We start from the raw sequence: 6,823 nt of genomic DNA, 5'->3' as shown, positions 1-6,823 counted from the left end.
CCGTCTGAGACATATGTGTCCCACGGGAATGCCTTGACATTTTCTGGTCTGATGGATTTCTTGTTAAGGGAGGTTTCGGTACCTGACAATAACAGATGTTGAAACTAAATTTCTCCCCCCTCCCTCCTGCTTTTGGGTAGTTTTCCACTTCTGCTGCTTGGGGTATAAAAGAAAGTGTGTTAGCAATAAAGTGTGTGACTCCTGGATGAAGAACCTTGGTGTCCTGTGTGTCTTTTAACCTCGCCATCCCTCGCTGGACTCGGCTCTCTTGGCCGGACGCGGCACTCACCCCAGTCTGCTTGTTTTTATGCAAACAGAGTTGATCTGTTTCAAAACGAGCTAAGTGGGGCTGGGATCCTGACTCAGTGGTAGAGCACTTACCTAGCATGTGTGAGGTCCTGGTTTCGATCCTCAGCATCACATTAAATAAATAAGTAAATGTATTGTGTTCATCCACAACTAAAAATTATTTTTTAAAAAGAGGCTAAGTGTTCTGTTTTGCTCCCCAAGTGGTGCAAAAAGTCACATAATCATTAAGAGAGACTCAAGAAAGGTGCGGGCAGGGCGCGCCAGCAGGAAGAAGTCCACAGCTGAGGAGGGTCTGACTCCTGGAGCTCAGGTATTTCTAGAGGTAAGAAAAGGAACCCAGCGCCTCCCTGGGAACCGCGCCCCAGCGGCGGGCGGCTGGGTTCCCTGTCAGCCAAACTGGATGGGTTTCCAAAGGGTTTCTCGAGGTCCCCAGTCCTGGGAAGGCAGTGTTCCCTTCTCGGTCTTTCTTCTTCTTTTAGTTCCCTCGGGTCTAGGGTGGGCACCAGGTGAGCAAGTTGCCTCTGGAGTCAGAGTTCGCCCATGCTGGGGCTGGAGGTCAGGCCCGAGGGCAGCAGAGCCTGGAGCAGGAGAGGCTGGAGCTCCCAGTCCCCTCTGTGGAGAGGGCAGGAGGCCTGTATTGGCTGTGGGCTGTGCTCCGGGCTCCATGCACCGGGTCTCGTCCCCGGATCGCTGGGCTCCGCAGGTTCCAGGGCTTGATGGTGTCTCTGGCACTCTGTTCTAGGGCTCTTACTTGTCACTCTCCGTCACTGTGAAGGGAGCAGTGTTGGAGCCCGCTTTCCTAAGGCTGTGGGTGCTACCTGCTGTGTGCCCTTGAGGCCAGGCTGCCTGGCTTCTGGAAAGGACCAGAGCGCAGTGTCTGCTCCAAGACCCTGAAAGTGCCTCATTGGGGAAACCGACACCAGTATGGAGCTCCTGGTCCTGAAGGGATCTCAGGGGACATGTGAGTTAGGGTGTGGCCTGCAGAATGTGGGTCTTGGGAGGAGTTGGCAGACCTTATGCCAGGTGACAGCAAAGAAGCCCCCCAGTTTACTCTCTGGGCTGGCTGCCGGCACTGTCATGTAGGGTCACCTGGGGCCAGAGGTGGGAGATCAAAAGGATGAAAACAACACCTCCAGTCCCAGAATGGCAGAGCCTAATAGAGGGACATTTTCTAAAAGATGAAGAGATGGAAAATGGTCAAAACTAGTATATTTTAAAGTTGAAATGAAAGCTTGCAAAATTTTGGGACTGTATTTTTGTGTAACTTGTGCCTAAATAAATATTAGGTCATTGACTGTCTTCTACATTTTTTTAGTTTTTGCTTTTATTTTATTTTAGCAAAGAATAGGTTTTGCCAGCATTTTCCTCAGGAGCTGAGCATTACCCACAGCAGGGAAGACAAACTTACAATTCTTACATTGATTTTGACTTCAAGTCTGGGATCTAGCACTTCTAAATGTAGAGGAAAATCATTTCTTGCTGTATTTTCCATGTGTGATTCCTTCCCTTATCCTCAAGGACCCAGTGATATTTGTTTATTGGTTTATTGGTTTCATAAGCATCTATTTAAATGTAGATTTTGTATGAAATACTCCCAGTTGCCACAGCGTGTAGTTTTTCAGAGAAAGCTGCTAGTGGCTTCACTTTCCAAGAATGTAAGTCATTTCCTTTCTTTGATTTCAGGGAGTTGATATTACACAGCATCTGAACTTTGTGGGGACAATTTTCCATAGTACATCTGTCATTAAAAAGGCTTTTGGGTTTCCTTCCTAAGAGTAGTGCATAAATTTAAGCCAAGCAATGTTAAAGGATAAGAAGTTTTTCAGCATCTAGGGTATTATAAGACTACTATAGAAATAAATTTTAACAACCAAGACCTACTAAAACCACCTCCACATGGTACCCAGACAAGCTTATCATTCATGCAAATGATCATTGGTCAGTTGCTTTGTAGGTGCAACTTCAGAAAGCATATGTACTGAAGCCATACTAATATTATTTTAATCATCTAGAATACATATGCAACTAAATCTGTTACATACTCATCATTGTGCTGCTGTAAACAAACAAAATGTCATGTGCTTATGCAACACAATATTATATATCTGATATTTTTTTTTCATTCACTAGAAATAGATCCTTCAGTCTATGACTTAAGGCTAGTGTTGTATGCTCTCTCAAAGCAATTATCTGCATCTTAGTCACCATGGATGAATTTTAAAAAAGAAAAAAAAAATGTACCTCATCCTTGGGAGTAACTAGAGTTATAGGAATGTACCATTAGGTGAGTTTGTATACTCAACTTTAAGAATGCTACAAAATAGCCATGTACACGGTCATGCACTTCAATACCAGTGATACAGGTTTCTGATGCTTGAGGATCAAAAGTTTGAGATTAGCCTTGACAACTGAGAAAAACCCTGTCATAAAACAAAGAAGAAAAAGATCTGGGAGTATAACTCAGTGATAGAGGAGTTATGAGTTCAATTCTTCATATTGCTAACTAAGTTAGAAATATGAAACAAAGAATATGATTAAAATTAATACTATTAATATTTTATTATATAGACTTCTCTCTAGCTGTAAATTCATCATAATTTTGCTCAGGCATTGAAACCAGTGTTCTAACAGAAAGCACAGAAATTTTACAGGATGAATTATATTTTCAAATTAAATCAAGTTTTGAACTGTAACAAATTGTATAGATAAAATGAGAATCAACAGTCTCCTGATTAAAATAATATTTCCTCATTATGTGTCAAAACAAGTCCAATGTTTAAATATTAGGAAATAAGACACCATTTAAGATGGGGTGATTTTAACAGCTCTCTTTCTGTTTGACATCCCAATTCTGCCTTTGTATGAACTGAAAAGAACAGGTATGGTGATGTGTTTCTGTAATTTCAGTGACTCAGAAGATTTAGGCAGGGAGATTTCACATTCAAGGACAGCTTCAGCAACTGAATAAATACTAAAGCAAGCAAACAAACAAAACGACGACTGTGTTGGTCAAGGTGCACACAACCATAATCCCAGAAGGATGGGAAAATGAGGCAAGAAGATGGTAAATTCAAAGTCACCCTCAGCCAAAGTGAGACCCTAGACAACTCAGTGAGACTCTGTCTCTAAGTATAATACAAAATAGGGCTGGGGATGTGGCCCAGGGTTAAGTGCCCCTGGCTTCAATCCCTGGTACACAAAATAAAATAAAATAAAATGGGGCTGGAGGTGTGACTTTGTGTTTAAATGCCCCTGGGTAAGATCTCTGGTACAAAAGAAACAAAAATTCTGCTCTTTTGAATAAGTGTCACTATCTAACATCCAAGAGAATATGAAAATATTGATAACTCATGCAACCTAGAGGAGGGGAGTTTTGGCTTTGAGATAAGGTAAAGTTGAAACTGAATTCAAGTAAAGTTACTTAGAAAATATTCTTGTGAGACTTAGCAAATATTCTTTCACACTGAACACCTATGTGAACCTCATCTATTATAAAAGGTACAATAATCATAAATGCCAACATGTAACAATTCTTCAGCTTCATTTATATACAGAAAGTAGATGATATGTTTTTACTCCTACTCTAGAAAAATGGAGAATGTGTTTCCAAAACTTTGAACATGGTCTGTTATTATTTTTTATGAATTATGTAATGGTGTTTGCTATGAGAGTATTAGTCAGGTATCTGGTCAAGAAACATTTGAATGTTTTTGTTTTTGCTTTCAGAACACTGGTACCTCCATGAGAACAAGCCCACAATACTTTTTTTTTTTTTTTAATTTTATTTTTTTTTTCAGTTTTCGGCAGACACAACATCGTTGTTTGTATGTGGTGCTGAGGATTGAACCCGGGCCGCACGCATGCCAGGTGAGCACGCTACCGCTTGATCCACATCCCCAGCCCCCCACAATATTTTTTAATCATGAGTTATTTTGGGAAAAACATCAGGGTGTTTTATTGGCAGCCAGATTACACTCTAAAGTTCAGTGTATTTACCAAACATCAGCTAATTATATGCAGCAAAGATTCCAGGTGAACTGAGCCTAAATTGACGACCATCCCAAATATGAGCTAATAAGTTTTAGAATGAGTTAATTAGTGACAGATAATTAGTTAATTTATTCACTATAGGCTGGATGCCAGGATTCAATCACATGATGTGCAGAGGTTGTATGAAAAACAGCAGTCATCTTATAGACAGTGATTTATTTTTTCTTCATTAAAATTTTGTTGACTCTCTTAATAAACTGTATTGAACTATAGAAAAAATATTTATAGACATATATGCCTTTAATTGTGAAAATATTCTCCCACTACCTTATAAATTTGGTATGAATATTAGCACAATTATAAAAGCCAAATATTTCAATCCTGCCTCTAGGGTCAAGGTAAAATTGCAAATAAGTTTCCCTTTAATGCACTTATATTGTAGAGTCTGGGCTACTGAAAAATCTGAAGACCTGGCACCATCCACCTCCTGTGACACCAATTCTTTATGTTTACCATGTGGGATCTGAAATGGGAATGAATCTGTTCTTAGAATCTAGTGAGAAATAATGCCCACATTTGTACAGTTCTGGGTTAGAGCTGCCAGCTGTCTCAATGTGCACTGTCTCTCCTGTTCTTTGGCCCTGTTGAGAATATGTCCAGGAAGTGTATTCCATCACCTAGGACATAAAAAATGAGTGGTTCAGGCCTTTCATCTTGCTGATGTGAATGAATCCATAGCTCTCAATGTGAAATTTGGATACAGTAAACTGAGATATGCCTGAGACTTCAGGTAAATAGTGAATATTAAGATGGTTTTCCAAAAGTGCATGTATGTATTAATAAATTCATAGTGTCAAGCCATGATAATATATTGAATATAGAGTTTTTAGTTACAATTTGTTTAAGCTCTTATTTTCTTCTCCTTCTCCTCCTTTTCCTCCTCCTCTTCCTCCTCCTCCTTCTTTTTCATTTAAGGACACGGTCTTACTGAGTTTCTTAGTGCCTTACTTTTTGCTGAAGGTAACATTGAACTCAGAGTTCTCCTGCAAACACATCCTGAGCCACTTGGATTACAGGTGTATGTCACTGTGGCTGACTTTTGTTTTTCATTTTTAATTTGAATAGAAAAAACTTTAAAATTATACTTGTGAGTCTCTTTTTAGGGGTGAGAGATATGGGGACCATGATGCCTAAGGAAATTGCTAATGAGTTTAAACCTCAAGCTGTTTTTCATAAGATCAGTGAACAGAAAAGTTAAATAAAATTTTAAACTAACTGTGATATCATTTCCATCAATAAAAATATATACATATTTATTCACAAATTGCTTTAACCTTATATACAGTGATAAATGTCAATGCACTTCTGTCTGGGTTAGGTCCTACTATTGGAAGGAAATTCTCCCTCAAAGTAAATCAACCCAAGGCACTTAATGCAATTCACAGCCACTCAAAATAATAATAATAATAAGAAGAAGGGTAGGGGGATTGTAGAATTGTGATGCACACCTGTAATATAAGTTTCTTGAAAAAGCATCAAAGGAAAAATTTATACTCTCTCTCTCTCTCTCTCTCTCTCTCTCTATATATATATATATATATATATATATATATATATATATATATATATATATATGTTTATGGGTACACAAGTAGTGAGGGTACACAAGTCTAAGACAGTCCTTTTTTTCTTGAATTTTTATTTGTTGCTGTAGATGGATATAATATCATTATTAGTTTGTTTCTTTGTTGTTTTTTTAATGTGCTGCTGAGTGTTCAACCAGTACCTCACACATAATAGAAATGCACTCTACCAGAAGATTCTGACCCCTTTTTTCTTTGATATTGAGGGCCTGCTATCCTCTCATATTTTTAATTGCTGGACTCAGCAGTTTTAGGTGTGCTTCTTTTCACATTTTGACACCATTGTCAGCAGATCCAAGATCTTAAATTAGATAGTCCTTAATACAAAGTTTCACATTTTGACTTCTTAGTTAAAGATTAAAGATTAGTTTCCAAGTATATTTAGATGCAAAGTATTATTGAATTAAATAGTTTTTATTTGAGTTTCTTTACAAAGGTCTTTTTTTGTTTCTTTTCTTAGGTCACTATGTTCTCAGGATAGAGTATTAACAGGAGATGCTTTCAGTTCATGGGAAATATAATTTTTTTAAATAACAAAAAAGAATTCTTTGAGGGCTGGGGATGTGGCTCAAGCGGTAGCAGGCTCGCCTGGCATGCGTGCGGCCCGGGTTCGATCCTCAGCACCACATACAAACAAAGATGTTGTGTCTGCCGAGAACTAAAATAAATAAATATATATATATATATATATATATATATATATATATATATATATATATATGAATTCTTTGAATGAATAATAATGATTTTAATGGAGGAAAAAATGATTTGTTGAGACACATAAGGAAAATTGACAATATTAAAATCATGTTTAGGATAGACTAGAAAAAAAATCATAATTAATAAAAGAATAAGTGCAAATCATCCAGAAAAATTTTTAA

This window comes from Marmota flaviventris, chromosome 9 (assembly GCF_047511675.1).
Source record: "Marmota flaviventris isolate mMarFla1 chromosome 9, mMarFla1.hap1, whole genome shotgun sequence".
Taxonomy (NCBI): Eukaryota; Metazoa; Chordata; class Mammalia; order Rodentia; family Sciuridae; genus Marmota; species Marmota flaviventris.
This window is presented reverse-complemented; position numbering follows the sequence as displayed.